At 38.9% G+C, this 22,672-nt stretch overlaps 1 long non-coding RNA gene across 1 annotated transcript; it reads left to right on the forward strand.

Moving 5' to 3' along the window:
• Window positions 1-519: 519 nt before the first annotated feature.
• Window positions 520-21,552, forward strand: LOC309383677. Its single transcript, XR_014173892.1, has 3 exons — window positions 520-569; window positions 19,746-19,891; window positions 21,395-21,552. It is a non-coding gene; the product is annotated as an uncharacterized lncRNA (long non-coding RNA).
• Window positions 21,553-22,672: the final 1,120 nt, after the last annotated feature.

Below are 22,672 nucleotides of genomic sequence, written 5' to 3' on the forward strand. Positions count from 1 at the left end.
AGTGGCAAGAAAAGCAGTAAAATGGGGCAAAACTCACTTAACAAACGTTTCACTTAAACAACAGAAATTTTGGGCTCAATTGTGGTTGTGAATTGAGGATTACTGGTAGTCCTTTCATGGTTTCTTACCGCAGAGTTCTTGTGCTCTCTGAGCTTGCTTGTTTGCTTGCAACTAGATAAAGATATTACTTAGGTGGGTAATGACCTGCAAACAAACAACCAAACTCAGACAGCACCAGGAATTCTAGCGTTCAAATCTGAGTTTACAGATATTCTCTTCCATTGTTTCCCTAATGCATGAGCTTATATATGTTCACAGCATTGTTTCATTTTTAGAACTTCAGTGTCAGGTAATGAGGATTTAATAGCTGCCAGTTGATGTAAGGTTGTAAGCTGTAAGCTGATGCAATGTGGATGATTCAGCAATATATGGTGTCACCTCTTTAAGACTCTGGTGGTGTCCACACAAGGCATCTCTCCTTTAAGAGGTGTCTATATATAAGTGGCCATTAGAGGTTGTTTCTCTCTCTCAGAGTACATTCAGTTCTCTCCTTGTGTCTGTAGTGAATGGTAAGGGATTTTATATCTGCATGTATATGTCTATATATATTTGTAGATAAGCCACTGCTAATTGTCTTAAGGCTTTGTGTGCTGTGTTATTGCTCCTGGGTTTATCACATAATACTAGTCACGCTGCCAAAACTCCGACATTCAGGCTCAACGTATGAAGGTGACATACTGGATGCCATCTAAGTAAAGGTGCTAGATAAGGAGATGTCCCAGGTTGTATTTCTCTTATTAATGGATTGTCATGTCTATAGTTTGGAAGATATTAAACGTATTGTGTATGCCAGATATTCTTCTTCTGGAGCCCTTTTGCAGTGGACAACATTACTCCCTGATGGAATTATAAAGCACATGGGGATGCAGTTGTAAGCTAGGATTCTCTTTGGAAATCCTCCAGTAGCCACAATTAAAAACATATCAGAACTTTCCTAGGATAGTCATCTTGTCTTGAGACTTAGATTTTCTCATCAGTAAGGTGGGAGCAACAGTAAGTAACCTTTCAATGGAGCAGAGGTACTTCGCAGAAAACTTTTATGAAATTGTGATGATCACATTTTTTTCACAAGCCATTATGATGATGATTGGGAATTGTGGGCATTATAGTTTAACACATCTGGAAAGAGTCAGTTTAGAGAAGATTGAACATTTCACATTTTGATTGTAGGCACGTAATTAGTGTAATAATTCTGGGTCCTGGAAAAATAAATACAGATGACTGTGTTCTTTTGAGAATTACAAAAGAAAAACAACCTCTTCCTTATTGCATTCACTCTACTTTTTGCATTGAAGAAATGTTTTGGAAATAGTTACAACAGCCTTCTACTGTACTTTTTTGGTATATATGGTTTACAGCTTGTGATCACACATGAACTGTTAGATTCCTGGGACACTCTGGGTCACAGATTGAGCTTAATTTATTAAAGTTAGAATGTCCTAAGGTGCTTAATGCTATTATCTGGCTTCCTCCCCTAAGCTTTTCATTTGGAAAAACAAGGGGGAGAGGATTGTGAAAGTATATTAATTTTTGCAGAAAGAGAAAAATAGGGAAGTTCATTTCCTCTTACAACAACAACAACAACAACAACAACAACAACAACAACAACAATAATGGTAAGACCTGTGATCAGCCAGTGGAACTAAATGGTTGGAGAACCAGGGCACAAAAAAATAAAAAACACTGCATAGTAAAACTACAATTTGCTTTGATATGATGTAGTGATGGCTACCAACTTGGATAGTCTTAAGAGAAGACTACATTGATTTATGAAACTATCGGTACCTATCAGAGATTTTAATTCCAATAGTTAGGGAGCAAAATTATTGAACTTACCTCTTATACAACTAACCCTCCCCCATTTAATTAATATATGCAGGAGTTGACCATTACATCTGCTAACATTATAGCAATGAGAGAAGGCTCTTATTTTTGAACTAATCTCACTCAGTTTTTAAATAGGATTTTCGATTGATTCCAATATTTGGTAAAGTATTCTGTGGTTCTTCAGTGAAGTACACATAAATTAATGCTGATTATTTAATGGTAATCACAATACAAAGCAAAAAGTTGGTCTAGAGCAGTGATGGCGAACCTTTTTCGCCTCGGGTGCCAAAAGCACATACGTGCGCACTATCACACGAACTCGAGTGCCCACCCACATAACTTAATGTCCCCCCTCACCTGTGTGGACCGTGCATTTTTGCACAAGGCTTCCTCGCCACTCCCTGCTCTGGCTGCTTCCCCTTGGATAACACCCAGTGAGGGGAGAAGTTGCTCTGCCACTAACAGGCAGAGATTGGGGTGGGGGTGGGGGGGATGCTCAAGTGTGCTCCTGTGTCAAAAAACCTTCCCTTACCATTCTCCTGTGTAAAGATTGGGCCCTTTTTACAATGGCAGGTGTGAGTCCAGTTGCTAAATTCTCCCCTTCTATTAAAGAGGATCCTGGGCACTACAGTCAATAGACAAATGAGGAAGGGAGCTGCTGGCACAGGGGAAAGAAAAGCAGCAAGAAAAGAAGAAAAAGCAGCTTTTTCCCCTCAAGGTGGCTGCTCTGTTTCCCCCCCTCCCCGGTGCTAGCACAGAGGATCCTGCCTGGTCCCTGCAATCCAAAGGGAAATGAGGAAGAGAGCAATCTGCATGAGGGAAAGACAAGCAACAAGGAAAGAAGAAAAAGCAGCTTTTTTCCCTCAAGGTGGCTGCTCTGTTGCCCTTTTCTCCATTTCAGCACCACTCCATGGAGCCTGCCTCCCCCCCCCCCATCGCCCAGGTCCTCGCTTCTCCCAAGCATTTCTTTGCCTATTTAATTTCCCCTCCGTAGCATTTTTCCATCATGTTTCTTGCCGTTTTGGACAGGAAAACAAAGTTTGTGGGACTAAAAAAAAACTCCTTTCAATCAATCAATTCCAACTTTGCAAGATCTCCCCCCCCCCAAGTTGTAAGTTTTGTTTTGTTTCATTTCCCTGTGGATTCAAGCGATCGGGCAGGATCCTTTTTAGTAGCAGGGGAGGAGGGGGGAACAGAGCAGCCAGCACGACTGAAAGAAGCCTCTTGCCGCTTGTCCTTTCCCCCGTTCCGGCTGTTTTTTGCCCTTTGGAGGCTTCAGGGAATCCTCCGGAGATTAAAAAAAAAAACTATCGAAAATCAGCTGGCCAGCGGGCGCATGCGCACTGGAGCTGACAGGGCAATGCCTCGCGTGCCCTCAGAAATGGCTCTGCGTGCCGCCTGTGGTACGCGTGCCATAGGTTCGCCATCACGGGTCTAGAGGAATACCAAGAGTCCATTGGAGTTGGGCAGCTAATAAATTAAAACAAACAAGAGTCTTTTAAGCTCTATGAATTTGGGAGGATTTAGACTTCATCTTCAAAAGATGGGTGTTGGATTTAAAACCCTTGTTAATGTCACAAACAAGTCAAATAAATTTTGGATTAAAGGATTAAGAAATATTCTTTTTTTCCCCAGAAAGTACATTTGGAAACCTACATCTAACGTTGCCATTTTGGCAATATTTCTTACATTTGGGCCGGGGGTGGGGCAAAAAAGTTAACATCTAAAAGAACCCCAAGCCAAGCAGATGCGTTTTTGAGAGCGTACAATGGAACTGTCATTGGTGTGTTTGATCTTGTTAAGTGTGCTGTGCCTGGCTGTGAACAAAGGACTGCCACATAACATTTTAACAAGCAGGCCTATCAGTTGATTATCTCATACTGCCACATATTGTAATTCTCCAAGGGCAACTGTCACACTTACATATGCTATATAAATCAGGAAGGAGAAAGTGTTGCTATCACAGATGGCTGAAGAAAGAAGATTGACCTTGGGCTTAGTTACAGTTGTAGTCTAGCATAAGAATAAGAAACCTCCAGATGGAAGCAGCTCAAATGATGGTGTACAACCGAGAGAGCTCTATCTTGAGGCAAAATACAGTGGTGATTTTTCTTCAACTTTGAGTTGGAAAAGTTTATCCCGCTTTGTTTTGTTTTAAATTGGTGTGTGATATAGTGGCAGCCCTGTTCAGGGGGATGGCATCAAATACATTCCTGGTGTAGCCACTCAAAGAACTACGTACAAGACATAGACATTTATGTTGCTATCTATTCTGTTGCTAAAACAAGAAGAATGGAAAACCAATATGATTTTTTAAAAAACACAACGACAACCCAATATATCTTTGATTTTACCCCAAAGGTGAAGAATCTAATAGTTGTGGATAACATACCCTTCAAATCAAGCTTGATTCATGGGACTTCATAAACATGACAGTGTAGTGGTAGTTATTTTGGCTGCTGTACAGTGGTTTTCAAATTCATTCTTTTTCATTTTAGTTTCCAGAATACCTTTATAATCTTCCACCCAAATTCTAACCAGACACAGGTTTGTTTAATTTCTCAACCTAAGGTCAACCAGGTGTTACCTACTGTTGAGACACATGTTGATACACCATGCTGAATCAGTCCGTTGACTCACTTTTCCCCTTCCATTCATTCATGTCTGATTCTCAGAGACTGCCTGGACATGTCCGTACAGTTTTCTTGGTAAGGTTTTCCAGAAAGGGCTTGCCATTGTCTCCTTCCTTCTGCTGAGTGAAAGTGACTAGCTCAAGGCAGTGACTAGCTCAAGCCCAACTGGCTTTGTGCCTAAGAAGGGACTAGAACTCCCAGTCTCCTGGCTGCTAGCCTGATCCTTCACCACTGCATCAAACTGGTTCTCTTGACTCACTATACATATGAGGTGTAGGCAACCTTTTTGGCCTGATATTTAGATTTGGCATTTTGACAGCATACATTGAATGCTTTCACAAAATGTCTATCATATGGTAAGCCTAAAAGAGCTATTTACTATAGATGTTCCTCCTCCTCCTCCTCCTGCTCCTCCTCCTGCTCCTCCTGTAAAGATAATATTTGCCTTTATTTGCAGACAAAGCATCAGATTGTAGCTACCTAGTATTTTCTGGGAATGTGTTTGGGGCTGAAATGAGGACCAGGGGTTTACTTAAAATATATTGCTTGAGGTTATGTTTTGCTTTGAGTATGCTAACTTGTCATTTATTTTTTTAATAAAAACTAAAAAATGAAAATAAAGTTGGGTAAGGCGTGGCATCACTACTAATAGAGTTTTACTCTTGATTGATTGTAGCTCTGTATAGTTCAGACAGGAAATGTTCGCAGCCTTCCGGGACTAATCTGGGAAACATTTGTATGCAAAGCAAGAGCTCTATTAATATGGAAATCTGTAGTATTTGGAAAATAGGTTGTATGTACTGTGCCACACTGTTCATCTTGTGCAATATGTTGTTGTTAGCTCTTCAGACTTTTCCACAGAAGAGTTTTCCTGGCATATGGAATCTGAATCCTTTCCCTAGATATGCCAAGGATTAAACACAGAATCTTCTGTTTTTAAAGACTGTACTTCTCTTCCTCGTGTGTCTTACGAATTTCCAGGAAACACTCCTCTGAGCATCTTTTGCATAATGTACTTAACCTCCCATGATGCATTAATATACATACTGTGTATCAACTCTATTTAAGTCTGAAAAATAAGAACAACCCATGCAGTACTAGTGCTCACCCTCAAGTAATTCACTAGCTAATCTCCTTTTTTTCACTGTGTCTAATAGTAGGCCTGAGTTATCTGTTCCTTGGTCAGCTTTTCTGAGGGGCAGCTAACATGGTTAACCTGAAGCCAAACTGTTATCATATCACATGTGCGGGAAAGAATGTGTTTTCTCTCATGATTTCTCATTTGGAGAATTCTTGTTTCTCTTGCCCTGTACAGGCATGCTTATACCACATTTGTTTTTTTGTAAAAAAAAAAAAAAGGAAAAAGAAAGCAAAAGAATTATGAAACAGTATAGCTGACAAGCAATGGATAATATCTTGAAGACAAGTTAAACAGAGGAAACAAGGAACAAACTCTTGGAATACTAAGAAGATACAATCAATGGCTCACCTCCAAATAGTGGTAGAAATGAGTAAACAACTCCTTTATACTTCTTCCTTTATGTAAAAGTGTCTGCAAATTGAAAATTAATATGTTATGGAGAAAAATTTGCTAGTTTTTCTTTCATTTAACATAAGGGAAGCATGTACAAATTAGATCCTTCTTTTGAAGTCCACTGTTTCTTTATTTTACTATCTGTTGTGCAAGCTAGACTAAAGAATCCATTAATCTATCAAATGCCTTTCTTCACTTTATTAGGTGCTCCTTCTCTTTCATTTCACTCCAGGTTTTGAAGTTTTCAAAAATTTAGAAGCAAAATCAAATGAAAAGGAGCACCTGTCAGATTTGTGAACCTGGAACTCAATGGAAAGTCGTTATCAAATCACACTGCAAGTTCAGTGTGAGGATTTCTCTTTTCTTGAAAGCTCCAGAAAAAGCAAGATGGACAATTCCTGATTTTATGCTGTGCTTGTAGGAAGAGCTGTTATATCTGCTTGAAGAGGAGCTTGTGCCCTACACTGTAGTGAGGATTAGCCTTCCCAGCAGGCAAAGTAAGGAAGTTGATTTAGGGAAAGTAAGACATAATTTGTGATTTAGCATCACTGCATTATTTTCACTATTGAACAAAGCCTTTATGGGGTTCTGTGATAGCTTTGGGTCTTACACATTATGAAAAAAAGCATCATTTGCTGCTCTTTTCTTGCTTTTCTTGCTTTGTGTCTTTGGAAGATGAAAAAAGAGTTTGGGGACCAGTGCTGACTACTCGCTGAGTAAAGGCTGCTTATGAACTAGAGGGAGAGTTTCAGCAATAGGCCTGAGTCCAAGCCATGGGTGTAAGCTAACATCCTCTAGAAGAGGTCTAGTTGACAAAACAGCTGTGTCTAATTTGGGTATCCAAAGAAGTTTTAAAGAGCCATTGTTTAGTAGGTGATGATTTCAAAGTGTGTCATTGTGGGATTTTTTTTCCTTAGGAAAACCAGATCAGCTTAGATAGTATAGTATGCATTTTTCACTTGGGCAGGAGTATTTCTTAAAACCATGTAACTGGACTACTCCAAGCAGCCAAGTAGTAGTAGCTCTGCCTCTCCATTCAGGAAGCATAGGATGGCCACAAGGAATAAATGTCAGCAGCAGCAGCAGCTAAAGTATCTAAGTATTTAATGCACAGCAGGTTACCAAGCCACAGTAGTACAGGAGAGATAAAATTAAATAACTGTGGAGGGATTTTTGAATCGCTCATTCACTTCTCTGCATACAAACAATGTTCTGTTCAAATGAGATCACACTTTTGAATAGGAGGAAATTCCATTTAGCGTTACTGAAGGGTAATTAATTTAATGCATGAAAAAAGTCAAGAAATGGGTGGGGGTGGGCAAATGTATTTGGTATAATGAAAATACATTACCCTCTAAATTAACATTTCTTCAAGTTTTAACAATAGCAAGTAGGAGAGTGATATTAGCAGAAAATGTTAAGGTTGGTTAAAATGGTGATTGATAAGTAAAAAGGACAAAAATAGAATAATAAAACCATTAGGTTGTGATTGTGTAGATGTGGCATCAAGGAAAGATTTGCAAAGTATGATTTAGTTATATAAATGTATATTAAAATGTTTAGTCAAGTGAGTTCCATACTTAGCATAGATCAGCTGGCAGAGCTCATCATCTTGAATCTTCTTTTTTTATTAAGGCTCCTTACTTACAGTAGATTGTACAGAGCACCTACTATTAGCTGTTCTTCAGTAAATTGTGGTCCATACAACCTCTCCAATTTAGATCAGAATTATCCAAGAGGCTATATATTTATTTATTAAATTTCTATGGCAGCCATCTCACAAAAAGAGACTTTGGATACCATACAACAATTGATAAAACAACAAGCATGTAAAACACAATTACAGGTTGTTTTTTTCAGGCACAGGAGAGTTAACTGCACTAATGGAGCCACCTTAAAATTTCACTGGTTCCCTGGAATTCCCAGACCTGATAACATAACCAGATCTTGAGGAACTTTGGAAAATTAATAGGGCTGGAGTCAACCTCACTTTGAGGGGGAGAATCTCTTCCCAAAATGCAATAAGGGCGGTACCCAATTGCAATCAAATCTGAGTGGCTGTCGAACAGATGCTCTATAAATGATTCCATATTGCCCTCCAAGAGGTTCTCTGAGCCACCCTATCTAAAAGGGCTGGTGTTACCCAAAACAGGGCTACAGGACAGCTATCCGTGGATGCAATAAAAGTGGAGAAGTACTAAAGCTTTAGGGTCCTTACTTCCGTAAAGTAGGCTTAATAGCACCTCTACCCCATTTTGTCCTATGCTCATTAATTAGCTCTATTTATTACTATGGATTCTCTAGATGGATTATGGCTATCATGGTTAAGGAAATCTATTCGTCTGAATATTTATCTGGGCTTAATAGGAGCAATTTAGCAATTACCTTCATTAGAATATTGATGCCCATTCTTCCAGCTGAAAGAAGATAGTAGGTGCTGTTCTAATCAAACAAAAATCACTTTGTAGATAAAATTAAATCCCCAAACTCATCACTCTATAGAGAGGTTCCCCTTGCATCTTGTTTTCTTCTGCTGCATGCAGCTGAAGGATCCAGCTACTACTCATTGTAGAGGTTTGCAGTACTGCCAGATTTTTCTTTCACACAATTGGCAATTGATTATTTGATTTCATATTTGATCCTGACTAAACTGAATCAAGGGATGATGAACAGTTTTCAATCATTTGAAAGATGAACATAGAAAAGTAAAATTTTACACTAAAATGCTAATTGAAGATTTTACCCAAGATATTTATGCTTAAAAAGTTAAAGGTGAAATTGTGTGGCTGGAGAAATACTAGGTGTTAAGAAAGAGATAAACCTCAGAGGTACATAAACAGTGATGAAACTCAGTGAGTCTCAATGAATTTCAGGTAGATTCTTGTTTAAAGAAAACTTCCAAAGCTTTCTAACATGGAGTCAGAATCTGCATATCAGGCTAAACTGCAGCTTGCTGAGTAAACCATGACTGATTGATATTATATAACAGTGATGGTGAACCTATGGCACACATGCCAGAGCCCCCTCTGTAGGCACATGCCGCACTGCCCCAGCTGTTTCGGGTCTCTGCTATGCATGCATGCGCACCTCCCACTGGCCAGCTGGCCTTCCGGGTCTCTGCCGCGCATGCACAGGGCATGGGCGCACATGCGCCCCCATTTTGCAATCCCAGATAGACATATTACGTCTTTACATGTGTATATTGTGTAAACCAACTACTTTAACAAGTTTCCTGTATTCTTCAATTGGATTGGGGTTATATCTCCCATAATTTCCAAACAATATGGCCATGTTCATAGGAAATTCTAAGAACGTGTAGTTTAATGTATTTTGTAAAGACCAGGATGAGATAAGTTGGTGTATACTCAAAGCCACAGGATGCATCAGTTGCCATATTTCTTTAAAGTATCTCCTTTATGCAGATTAGTTTATTGCCATCCAGGATTCCTACCTCTCAGAAGCTATTTTAAGCTTGGTATCAACATGATGTCATCATATATATTCTGCTCAGCCAATTACTATAATCTTTGGCATAAAGCGACTATAAACTGTGAGAAAGTCAGCAGGAGATCTATGTTTCTGGAGTGGTTCAATCATTCTCTGGACCCAGAAAAGAGTGTGGGAGGTGTTTTTTAGGTTATATTTTTATAAATAGATTTGTCAACAGGGAAATCCACTGAAAAAAATGGTAAAGGCTTGAAATTTGTTGCTGTTTTCCTCTCTTTGGTGTATAAATCATGTGACCTTATAAACAAGCTGTGACAATGAATAACCTGAGGTGAAGGCTCATGCTGGCTTTTCCTGTGTTTTCATTCTCCTCCTACATAAATATAGCAGGAAAGATAGTGTTTAATTGTAAAAGGAAAGAATGTGATTGTGATAAGCAATTAACTACAATCCCATCCCAATGAAATGCCATCTTTGCATTGGCTCTAAGCTCCTTGCAATTTCAAAATGTTCATTGTTTTTTTTTTTTTTTTTGGCTTGGAAGCCAAGAAGTCTTAACTTTAAGATATTGAAATGTTGGATTATGACCAAGTGAGCTACTATTTTATTTATTTATTTATTTATTTCTTAGATTTTTAGACCGCCCCTCTCCCAAAAAGGGACTGGGGCGGTGTTATTACTAGTTATTAGTGCAGAAGAAAACATCTCTGTGTGGCCACTTTTGAATCAGTTTTTGACTCCTGGTGATTGCTTGGACTAGTCCCTGTTTTCATGGCAAGGTTTTTCAGAAATGGGTTGCCATTGGCTCCTTCCTAGAACCAAAAGAAAGTAACTGGCCTAAAGTCACTCAGTTGCCTTTGAACGGAAGACTAAAACTCAACCTCCAAGTGTTTAACCTGATGCCTTAAGGCTTAAGCATTATACCAGGAGTTGGCAACCTTAAACACTCAAAGAGCCATTTGGGCCCGTTGTCCACAGAAAGAAAACACTCAGAGCCACAAAACCCTTCCCATGCCTGACTATTTCCCGAGTGGCCACAAAACTAGCATTGAATTAATTAGTTGAATTAAATGTTCTGTTTTCTTCTGAAACTTTTCTTTTCCTGGATTTATCCATGGTTGGCATACTGGGGATTGAAAAGCTCAATAAATTGCATGCCGGCAGGTGTAACACATTGGCAGTTGTGACACATATTTTGAGTGACAGTGAGCCTCAGCAGAGGGATGAAAAAGCCACATGTGACTCCAGTCACAGGTTGCTGACCCCTGCACTACACCAAACATATTCTGGACTACATGTTTGCACCAAGGAGTGCATGCATATCTGCTTTCTTGCTTGATCAAAAAAAAAACACCTGATGATAATGTGCTTTATATGATTATGCAATTTAGATTCACCCAATTTGTCTTGCTTGGTTTATTCTGTTCTTCTTTATTTCGAGTTAAACTGCTGGATCACAAACCAGCTATTTTTTGAGGAGTGAAGTCAGCTCACCCCAGGAAGTGCTGATTGAGTTTCATTGGCAGCAATGAGCTTTCATCACAATTTCCAGAGTTTAAAGGCTTGAGAACACAGGAATTGCCGGTTCCTTATTTATTTCCTGGTCAGGTGCAGGAGAGGCACTTGCAGGGTTAGATTTTCCATGAATCTGCACAGTCTGAGTAGTCTTTGCAGTGAGCTGATCCTTTACACAGAATGAAGGACAGAGCTTAGTCAAGGCTTAGGCTTGGTTTTCAACCTGCTAAGTGTCATGTGGCAATGATAAAATCCAGCAATTAAAGAAGACCAGACCTATGATCCTTTAAGATTTGAGCAAATTACAGTAGCATTAATTAAACATTGGCTCTCTGGACGATCCTGAGTGCAGATGGCACCCTGCAGATGGAATGCCACTATTGATATGCACAGAGCTAGTTAGGCCTTTATACTGAGCTCCTGCTGATCAAAGAACAATTTATGTTAGCTGCAGCTTTAGGTTTCTGGTGCAGGAGTGGGAGTGGAATAGAAGGTGCCCCTTGAAAAGAAAGTTTAGTTGGAAATGTGGTCACTTCTCATAAACTAGGCAGAGTATTCCTGTCTTTAAACAGCACCAAGCATGCAGTCCTAAGTAGACGACTGGGATTCAGTCATGCTTAAAACAAGATAGGACTACAAGGCATCCTGATAGAGTAGCTACTTATGCATCACCAGAAATTGGATAAAATAGGATATAGATCCACAGAAAAGTTGTTCATGTTTCTAAGTGCATTAATAGATACAGTACTAGCATTTAAACAGAGCGAATATAAGACACCTCCCCCCCCCAAAAGAGGGTGAAAATCTGTGTGCGTCTTATAAACTGAATACAGCATTTTTGACCTCCTGAAACCCTGCCCCCTTCACAAAAATAGACATACATAGCCCTTAGGAGCTCCCAGAATGCTCCTGGGGGCTGGGGAGGGCAGAAATTAGCACAAAATGGCTCATTTTTTTGCTTTTTTTGCCCCTCCAGTCCTAAGGAGCACTCTACAAGCTTCCTAAAGGCTATGCATGCCTCTTTTTGGCAAAAAATGGGCCCGTTTTTGGGGGAAACGGGCCATTTTTTGCTTGTTTTTGTGTCCTCCCCAGCCCCCAGGAGCACTTTGCAGGCCTCTCAAACTCTCTGCATGCTCCGTTTTTCAAAAAAAATGAGGTCTGTAGAGTGCAAAAACTTTTTTAAAAAATTTACCTCTTCAAAATCTTGGTGCATACTTGGTGCATACTCTTATACTCCGGTGCGTCTTATACGCCAAAAAATATGGTATATAAAATTCTTTAATAAACTGTTGGAGAGATTATCTTCATCCACCAAACTGTTTCCTTCAAGATGAAGAATGGAGGAGAGATCACCCTCCTGTCCTACTCTCCATCTCTAGTCTGCTGCCATTATATACATAAAGGGTTAAAGCTGGATCAAGATGAGGCTATCCATGCTAATTATGCTGAGCATTGTTTCCAGTGGCTTTGGAAAGTTCTGAGACCTTTTGATATAGATAAATGGATGGATGATGTAAATTCCTCCCTATTGTTTGTATCTCCCTATTTTCCTCTGCCTTTAGCACAACTTTGCCAGTTAACTATCTTTTATCTTAATAAATAACAGCAAGCCATGTTTTTGTTACTGAGTGTGCATGTGCTCGCTTTGATCTGGTTCTAGGAATTGCCTGGGAGTGTGCTGAGTGTAAACTATATCAGAAATTACCAAAGGAATTGTCTAACATAAACTACTATACATATGGACTGGACACCCTTTCAAGAATCGTTGGAAGATTTTTGGAGCCACATGCTGTAGCAGACATGTTAACTGCTTTTTAAACATTGTCATGCTTTTGAATCCTGATTTTCAGGACAAGCTAATATGACCTAGACACAGAATGAAGAGGGAGATGGGATTTCATTCTCTAGATACCATTGGCAATCATTGCAAATGTCACTCTTTCTCACTTCCCTTTAATTTTCCTTCAGGGAGCTTATATTACTGCATATTTTCTCCAAAACTTGAATTCACTCAGATGATACTCACAGATTAGGAAATTCTATAGGAAATGGTATTATTTTGCTGAATACAGGTACTCCTTCTTCCTTCATTCTACTGAAGAGGAGACTTCTGCCCTCAATTTTTGCCCAATAGCACTGCAGCTCGTTTTGGCAGTGATGACAATAATACTACAGTGCTGCCAACATAAGAATTGTGAAGACGGGACATATTCAGGACTCAGCGCATGCAGTTCGAGAACTCTTGGAGAATTGGCGAAGAACCAGTAGTTTGGAAACGCCCAGAATGCTATCTACCAGTTAGCTGAATATTTGTAGTAGGCAAAATTCTAGAACAGATTGCAATCATTATGCCTGTCAGTATTTAGAAAAGAATGTTATCATTACCCCAGGACCTGAATGAGTTTGTCAAGAGGAAGTGTGTCAGACTAACCTTATCTCTCTTTATGACACAGCAACTGATTTGCTAGAGCAAAAGAATGCTGTGGATGTAGTGTATCTTAATCTCAATAAATTATCTGATAACATCTTGCATCATATCCTCTGTGTGAGGTTGAGGGATGAATGGAATGAGTGAATATTTAATTTGCAGATCACACCAAGCTAAGGGGATTGGCTGACATCTAGAGAACCAAATCATTATTCTGAATGTATTTAGGCTTAAACATTAGGCCAAATCTCGCAGAATTATGTTCAACGGTGACAGGTTTGGTTCTACATCTGAATAGGAATAGTAACATTAATAAATCTAGGATTGGGGACCTCTGGCTTGGCAGCAATGCATGTGAAAATGATCTAGAGGTCTCAATAGATCACCAACTCAACATATGATCAAGTAACAGCAATAGCACTTAGACTTATATACTGCTTCACAGTGCTTCACAGTGCTTTACAGCTCTCTCTAAGCAGTTTACAGAGTTAGCGTATTGCTCCCAACAATAAACTGGGTCTGCATTTTACCGACCTCAGAAGGATGGAAGGTTGAGTCAACCTTGAACCAATGAGAATCAAACTGCCAAACTGCTGGCAGTCAGCAGTCAGCAGAACTAGCCTGTAATACTGCATTCTAACCAATGTGCCATCACGGTCAGCAGATGTTGTAATATAGTAAGCCAGTATGGCATACCGGTAGTAGTTAAGGCACCATGCTAGAAACCAGGAAACTGTGAGTTCTAGTACTGTCTTAAGGCATGATAGACTAAGTAGAGTGAGTGGGTCAGTCATTCTTTCTCAGCCCAACTCACCTCACAGGGTTATTGTGAGGAAAACAGAATGAGGATGGAATCTTATGTATGTTCATCACCTTAAATTATTTAAAAAGTAATAAAGGTAAGATAAAAATGTAATGAATGAATAGCAACTAAAAGTCATCACAGCACAGTCTTGGAATACAGTAACAGAAATATTACATGGAAAAGCTGGAGCAGATTCAGAAAACTACCATGAACATTAAAGGACTGGAAATCATGTTTTACAAATAAACACTTGCCATTCGATTCTGCCTATCTACAGTATTTATATGGTGCCTGTGGTAGTATATATTTACCATAATGCTGTCTTTTCCCATACATGATTTATTGCTGATATTTCATACAAAATAGGTTTGAAGATTTAACACATTATTGATTACATTTTTGCTCTGCACTTCCTCCAGAAGACTCAGGAAGACTGAAATTGTTGCCTTTTTTAATTCTCATACCAAACCTATGAGATTGGTAAGCTTGACAGTAAACGACTGGCCCAAGATCAACAAAGAACTTCATGGCTAAGAGGGGATTTATTTCTCTTTGCTCTCCTTGATCCTGATCTGGTCCTCCAAGCACTGTGCCACAATGCTATTTTAAGGACCTAAATGATGGAATAGTTATAAATAGTTATAAATCTTTCAGACACTAATAAATAAGTCTGAAATTCTAGGATAGTTTGGAAAGTGACTGCATCAAAACTGCAGTCAATCAAAATTTACTGTTTTTTTTAAAAAATCCAAAATGTACCTATGCCTCACTTGAAGATCCCAGTAACGAAGCTGATTTATTATTCTTTAGGGTTTATGGCATCCTTCCTAACTACATTTATTTAATTTGGGATCATGTAGGCATTTATATTGCTCTCTGTGGCCAGGATTTAACAGCTAAAAGAAAACTTTGCCTCTGCTTCTTCTTGACATGGATTGTAAATGCAGAGAGCATTCATCTGGACACCTTTGGTCTCCTGGTTGATGTCTTGCTTCAAGATTGATAACTTTTTGGTTGGTACAATGGCATGCAGTGACAAACATACTGTGTCTCTTTCCCTCATGTCTTTCAGTAAAGGTGTTAACCTGTTACCTCGGGTTGTGTAACTAGACAATGTATGTAAACCATATGGGACCTTTGGGTTTCTGCCAGAAGAAAATGGGAGGTTTGAGGTTTATTTCTTGCTTGTGCTCCCCCCCTCCCCTCTTTTCACTGTAACACATAAAGTGACTCCTGGTGGATTATTTAAATAATAATTGTATTCAAGTTTACAAAGGCAAAAATAAAAAAAAACTAATACAAACTAAAATGCATAAAAGGTAAAGAAGCAAAAACGATAGCAGTCTTCCAATATTTGAAGGGCTGTCACAGAGAAGAGGCTGTTGCACCTGAGGGCAAGGCAAGAAGTAAAGGATGGAAGCTTATCAAAGAGAGAGAAGCTAGATATCAACCTAGAACTAAAGAGAAATTTCCTGACAGAACAATTAATCCCTGGAATAGCTTGCCTCCAGAAGTTGTGGTGCTCCATCCCTCGACATTTTAAAGAGGTTGGATAGCCATTTGTCTGAAATGGAATAGAGCAGGGGTGTCCAAACTTGGGAACTTTAAGACTTGTGGACTTCAACTCCCAGAATTCCCCAGCCAGCCATGCTGGCTGGGGAATTCTGGGAGTTGAAGTCCACAAGTCTTAAAGTTCCCAAGTTTGGACACCCCTGGAATAGAGTCTCCTGCTTGAGCAAGGGGTTGAACTAGAACACTTCCAAGGTCCCTTCCAATGCCAGAAAAGAACAAGAAAGTAAGAAAAACAGAAATAACTCCCCTTCTGCCTGGCAGATATAAGCAACTTCAGTATTGGCTAGTATTTCAATAAAAGTAAAATCTCTTTTTCCTGTATATCATCTTTCATCAATACACAAATTGTAAAAATATATATCATTTTGTTCTAATTAGCAAATGTTCATTAAGAGTTACCAGAGAATATCTTATTTAATCTTAATCAAATAAATCCATTTTTATATTCCAATACATCACTTTCTCTTGAAAATAGAGCAAAAGAAATATCTCCCCATAACTTATTTGTTATTTATAAACAAATCTTTGAAGCCTGGTCATTCAGCTGTGGTAAAAATCAGGTTCCATTAATAGTATAAGAATTAACAACATATATTTTAACTCTCTTCTGCTGGATTAATGATAAGCCTATAGTGACTCACTCATTTTACTTACAGAAAAATCCTATACATTCAAGATTTGGTGAAAACAAGTTGTTCTTAGCTAAATAAAGCCTTACTTAATAATACACAATAGTATGGCTCAGCTGTGAATCCAGGAGAAACACAGAATGGGCCAAAATCACACCTGCTAAACAAAATAAGTTGGAGTTGGGGCCTGGCAGGTATACAAGACTGTCCTGAGGGGAAAACACAGAGATTTCATGAAACCCAGTCATAATAAGGAAAGTAAATGGTGCCGGATTGGGAGGAGGGGAAGGACATGGTAGAAGAGCATCTCTCCTCTAGTGGATGGGGAAATATTGGCAAAAATGTTTTATTTCATTTATCATGTCATTTTCTAGTAGGCCTATAATCAGCAAAAGAGGTAGTGATGATGCCATTTTTGGAAATGGGTTGTAGTTCTGCAGGAGGCAATTAGATACTTGACAGATGGTTTGTGATAAGATTCCTCACAAATATGTGGCTGCTGTAAACAGTTAGCAGGATCACAATCTTAAGGTAAAATAAGAAATGTATAAGAGGTCAATGGGAACTATCCTTATTGCCACATTGGCATAAGAATAGGAGCAGTAACCATAAAGGAGTTAAACAATTTAAGATGTTGGCTCTGTGTGATTGAAGCTATAGTCCCTCAGAGATATGAATTTATAATTTTATAAGAAATAAAAGTTATTATTAAAAGTTATTATTTGCATGATTGGGTCACGATTTAACCTTTTTTTGACTCCCCGCAGGTGCCTCTGGATGGAAATACAGAAAAATGGTAGTGTAAGCCCTAAAATATGCAGCCAGTTTGGTGTTTCAGGCATGAGTCTAAAAACCAGGAAATGAGTTCTACTCCTTAGGCACAAATCCAGCTGGATGATATTGGGCCAGTCATTCTCTCTTGGCCTTAGGAAAGAGGCAATGGCAAACTACTTCTGAAATCTTGCCAAGAAAACTGTAAGAGTCAATACTGACTTGAAGACACACGCATGAACACACACACCAAGGCCTAAGATCGGCATCTTTCATTTAACCTCCCCTACTTCCCTCCCAAATCTAGCCCTACACACTTCACAGCTTTTTGTTCTCCCAAAATGTCAAATACAGCCATGCTGAAAACAGCTCCCATTATCTGCGGACTCGGTTGGAAACAATATGCAGTTAATGCAATAACTGAGGATGCCAACAGCACTAGAGTGACCAGTTTTTTTTTTTGGGGGGGGGGGGTCTGACACTTTACCATCTCATAATTATTTAATGGAGTCACTTGTTTGAGATGGGCAGCTATAGAAATTGAATCAAATAAATAACTAAATAAATATTTTCTTGGAAAAAAACAAAAGGCGAACTTGAAAAAAAGGGAAATGTAAGAGAGGTTCATAAGGATAAAAAATAATTGTTTATGTTTATAACTTTGCTTTATAATGAAAGTTCAAGAGCCAAACCAAGAAAATAAATAATTAAATTCAATCTAAAGAGCAGTTTTCTGAAATAAAGAACTTTCCTTTATAATAAAGGGTGTAGGGTCACTCACTATACTATAGCCTCAACTATTGAAAACTCCACAATCTATCAACAGCACCAACTTCAGCAAATGGAGGATTCCTCTTTTCAGCTCTAATTGAGTTGTCTCTTCCATATGACAGAGGCTAAGGCCAAAGCCAAGAGAAGTTTGAATCTTAGTGTAGAAGAAAGCTGAGAAGCTTAGCTGGCCACATTTAATTAAATATTTATCTTAGTATCTACTATTATGTGCCAACTATTTGGAACAATATTTAGGCTGTAGCATTGCTGCATCTGTCCAAACAGTGCTTCCCATTTCTGATTCTCTCCTATTCATATCTGAAAGCTGCAATTCTGCCTTCTTCTGCCAGATATCCATTTCACAATTATGGGATGGTATAGTGCCAAACTCAAAAGCTTTTGCTGAGTTCCTGAGAGGATACCCATTTCCTGTATGAAAGACTCCGATGTACTGTGATGGTAGTTTAAACCTTGGTCCCCCTCAAGGATGACTGAAACCAGCAAGACTGAAGGTGCAACAGAGAAGTGTATGTGCATGTGGGTGTATGAACTTTTCTACCACTCATGTTTATCACCTCTCAGTTGGAAGGGAATAAGAAGGAGTGTGCAGGGATGATGCAAAAACCTTCTCAACACTAAGGTGTTTAGTTTAGTTATAATCAAATCAAAGTTTTGTTATATATCTAAGTAATAAAGGCAGGGTTTAATTTTTTTAAAAAAAATAATGTTAAATAAATACATATTTTCGTATATGTGAATGTCTGAGAAGGTTGCTACATTTTACAGATCCCCCAGGGGACTTTGGCCACACACTTTAAGAAACTCTGCATTGATGCATCTCTGAGAGATGAGCATTCAGCCTCTGTTTGAAGATGTCTATAGCAAAGGAGAACCCATCATTTCAGGCAACGCTCTGTTCCACTGGCTGACAGCTCATTCAGTGAGAAAGGGACTCATGATCTCTGCCCTGAACCTGTCTCCTTATACTTTTAAATGTTGGTTCTAGTTTTGCCCTCTTTTTTCTGTTTTTGATGACAGTTCCTGATCAGATATGCATCCCATGGGATGGAAGCTGATATAAAATAACAGGTTCAAGGTTTTTTTTTTTGATGCCACAAGTTGTTTAAACCAAATTTTATCTTGTAAATGCAATATAATCCTGCAGAGATTCTTATATTTATATACTGTAATGTAGCTGTCTATCTTTTTTTTTTAATGATGGGGATTGGATTACACTGCAGCTATTCTAACATTTGGTTCTATAACTTATAAATGGTGTTTGAACTGTCTTGTGATTCATGCTGGATTTTTCATTTCTTTGTAAATATTATTTTATTAGAATAAAAGTACAGAACTATGATTTATTGTCAGTTTATTCCTACGTGGAATTCTTGGAGCAGTAGTCTGGTATATTTTATTCTCGTAGCTAGAAGGAAGTACTGGGTTAGAAGAAAAGTAAAAAAAAAGAGAGAATGAGATTGTGAAAGCTGACTTCTTTGAATTCAATATTCTGTTCAAGATTGGAATCAGGATCCAAGGCAGAAAAAAATGCAGTCATTGATCTTAGCAAACATTGGGGGGAGGGGGGTTATAATTATTGCCTACTCAACAAAACAGGAGCAATTAAAACTGCCTACATGTCCTATTTTATGAAGTAATCTGAATCCTCTAAATATCCTGGAACCAGATTTTTTGGAATTCTGGGAGGTGTTAACACTATGATGGGTTCTGACAAAACTATTATTATGTCTAGACTACATTTGGTGGAAAGATCAAGAACCATGAGACTGGAAAGGAGGAATCCTGAAGTGGCCATCCACAAACACTTTGTCGACTTCGAACTGAACCTGGCAGCAGCCATTTTCCTGTTCCTCAGTTGCCACACAGAGGGGGAAGGAGGTAAGGAGAGTGGAATGACACAACAGAGAGTTTTCCCGTGAGAACCAAGGTCATCTCTACTGGCAATGGATAAGGTTGGGGAAGGAGTGCAGTGTCTGGAGAGCTCCCCAATGAACCCAACTGGCTAACATGACCTGTTATACTTGGGTATGGGGTTAATTCCTATTTTAATTATACTGAAACTGCAGGAAAGATTTGGAGTTGGTTTTCTTTGAGAACTGTGCTGATATGATGTACTCAATAAAGAAGACCTTTGAGAGATTCTAGTCTCAGAGTTCTGATTTGCTTGGATTCATTAGTCAGAATCTTGACACACTTGTATTTTGTATTTACTTACAAATACAGATTAGCATATTGGCTAATAAATACACTAGCACATTATGTATGGGCTTGGCCTTGAATAATGACTATTATACCTATTGCATACCATACATTTTAAACTCCAGCTTATATCAGTCACATCAAGAATTAGCTTGTGATCCTGCAGAGGAGTAAAGATTTGGGTGCATTCCAGAATGAGGTAATATGTCATTGGGAATCTGGCTGACATTTCCAAGTCAGAAAAACAACAACAACAACAACAACAACAATGAAACAACAATCCTATATTAGATGACCTCATAGTGGCACATGCAGACTGGGATAGTCTCCAGAGCTATTGGATTTCACTAAAATGTTCTTTTTCTGCCCAGGCATCAACTACATTTCAAACTACAACCTTGGTCTAGAAGTCTACATGGAGCAATAATTATGATGATGATGATGACTGTTTTTCTGTACTGTATTTCCCATTCTATTCCACTTCTCTTCTCTGCATGTAAGTGGCTTAGAAGACAACAGACAGGTCTCTGAGAAAGTCCACAATTTGCACAGGCTTGCTCAAATTTTATCCACACAACTTCAGTTTACTGCCGCAAAGCCATTCCACATTCCACAAATTACATTTGATTCAGAATAATTGAGATATATTCATTGGTGTGTCCAGGGGAGGGGTAAGAGAGAAAATGACAATATGCATTTGTGTCAGACATCATGACACAAGTATATAATAGTGGCATTTATATGACTGACTTCATCTTGCATTTGTCTTCATCTTAGAATTATTGCAATTTGTTGTGGCTACCACTGAATATATTTCTATAGCTCTTATTTTCTATCAGGACTCCTCAGTGGGGGACTCCCAAGTTTAAAAGTAGCAAGAATATCCAAGAACGGTAATTGCTTTCAGGCCTGGTTTCTGAGCGTCCTCGAAGCATCTGGTGGGCCATGTGGAAAAGCAGACTGCTTGACAAAATTACAGGCATCTGTGCTGCCTTCTCTCCTTTCCATTTCAGCCCCCTCCCCCCCCCCCCCACCAGTCAGTACAGCAGAGTTGCCAATAAAGCAGCAACCTTGACACAGGTGTGGGAGGAGATAAGGAGAGACACAGTTTGGAGCTTTGCAGCCACCAACAAACAGAGAAGTGTAGCAGCCAGAAGGTTAAAAAAAGCCACCCCCCCCCAGAAGGAGTGGACATTGAGAAGAAAAAGGCATAGAGGGGCCCAGCAAGACAAAGCACAAAGTGGAAAAATGCAAGAGCTCTACAGAGGCAACTGGACTGAGATGAGCAACAACAGAAGTTGAATAAATAAATAAATGCTGGCCATTAATGGAAGACAGAAAGGCAGAAGAATCAGAGAGAGGGGAGAGAGAGAGAGAGAGAGAGAGAGAGAGAGAGAGAGAGAGAGAGAGAATAGGCTCTGTAAGAAGGAAACATTGATGTATATTAATAATAGTAGAAGCCTAGTAAGAGTATATAGACTAGAGGAAATATTGTAATAGTAATTGAATAGTAATAGTATATAGTAATTGTCATACTAATAGTAATTATTATTGTAATATTATAGAAATAAAACAAATATGGGATAAAGGTAATAGGAAACATTTGCATTTGTTAATTTCAGGTATGACATTTTATACCTTTGTCTTGCAAAATAAGAAGTCTGCTAATGAGAGAGAGAGAGAGAGAGAGAGAGAGAGAGAGAGAGAGAGACCACCTGGTCCAGGATCCTATGCTTCTGTGCTTCTCGCCTCTGGATCAAGCTGATTGGACATGGTTAAAGAACAAAAACCATGAAATTTAGTCTGATTAATCAAGGTTCTTCTTCTTTCTCATTCCCCTAGTCCAGCACCATCTAAAATCATCATTTCAGGATGATTCCTGTCATCCTGAAAAGAGAGCAGGGCAACAGGTTGGGGAAGGTTGATTTAAAGAAACATGTTACTGTCCTTTGAGACAGCCCTGCACAGGCAAACGTAAAGTGCTCTCTAAACTTTTAAAATGTAACCAGCTCCAAATTGCCTTGACTTTGAGCTGGTTGCCCATGCATTCTTTACGTCAAGATTAGATTGCTTTCTTCCAGGCACGCAGTGCTGATCTTGCATAATCTTCTACCTGTGCAGCAGTTTCTGCCAGCTTCTTAGAATGGAGGGCACCTCGGCAGTCTGAAAGTCATTTGATGCTTAAATGACTGGCTGCCTCAAAGCCACCTCCAAAAGTAAACATTGCTGTGCCTTTGTTTTTCTTTTCTTTTTTCCCCCTCCTATTCTAAATGAATAACCACTACTCAATGGATCTCTCTGCCTTACAGCCCCGTCTTCAATTATTTGATTGGGGAAATTTAATTCCTGCATCAAGGCATGCTTATTTTGCATAACTTCTTGAGAGCAATAATATGCATGTGACATCTTGTCAATTTTCAAGGCTATATATAGCTTGCATTCTGCAGCGATGCTGCTTAT

Source organism: Natrix helvetica, assembly GCF_964273705.1.
Source record: "Natrix helvetica genome assembly, chromosome: 1".
Taxonomy (NCBI): Eukaryota; Metazoa; Chordata; class Lepidosauria; order Squamata; family Natricidae; genus Natrix; species Natrix helvetica.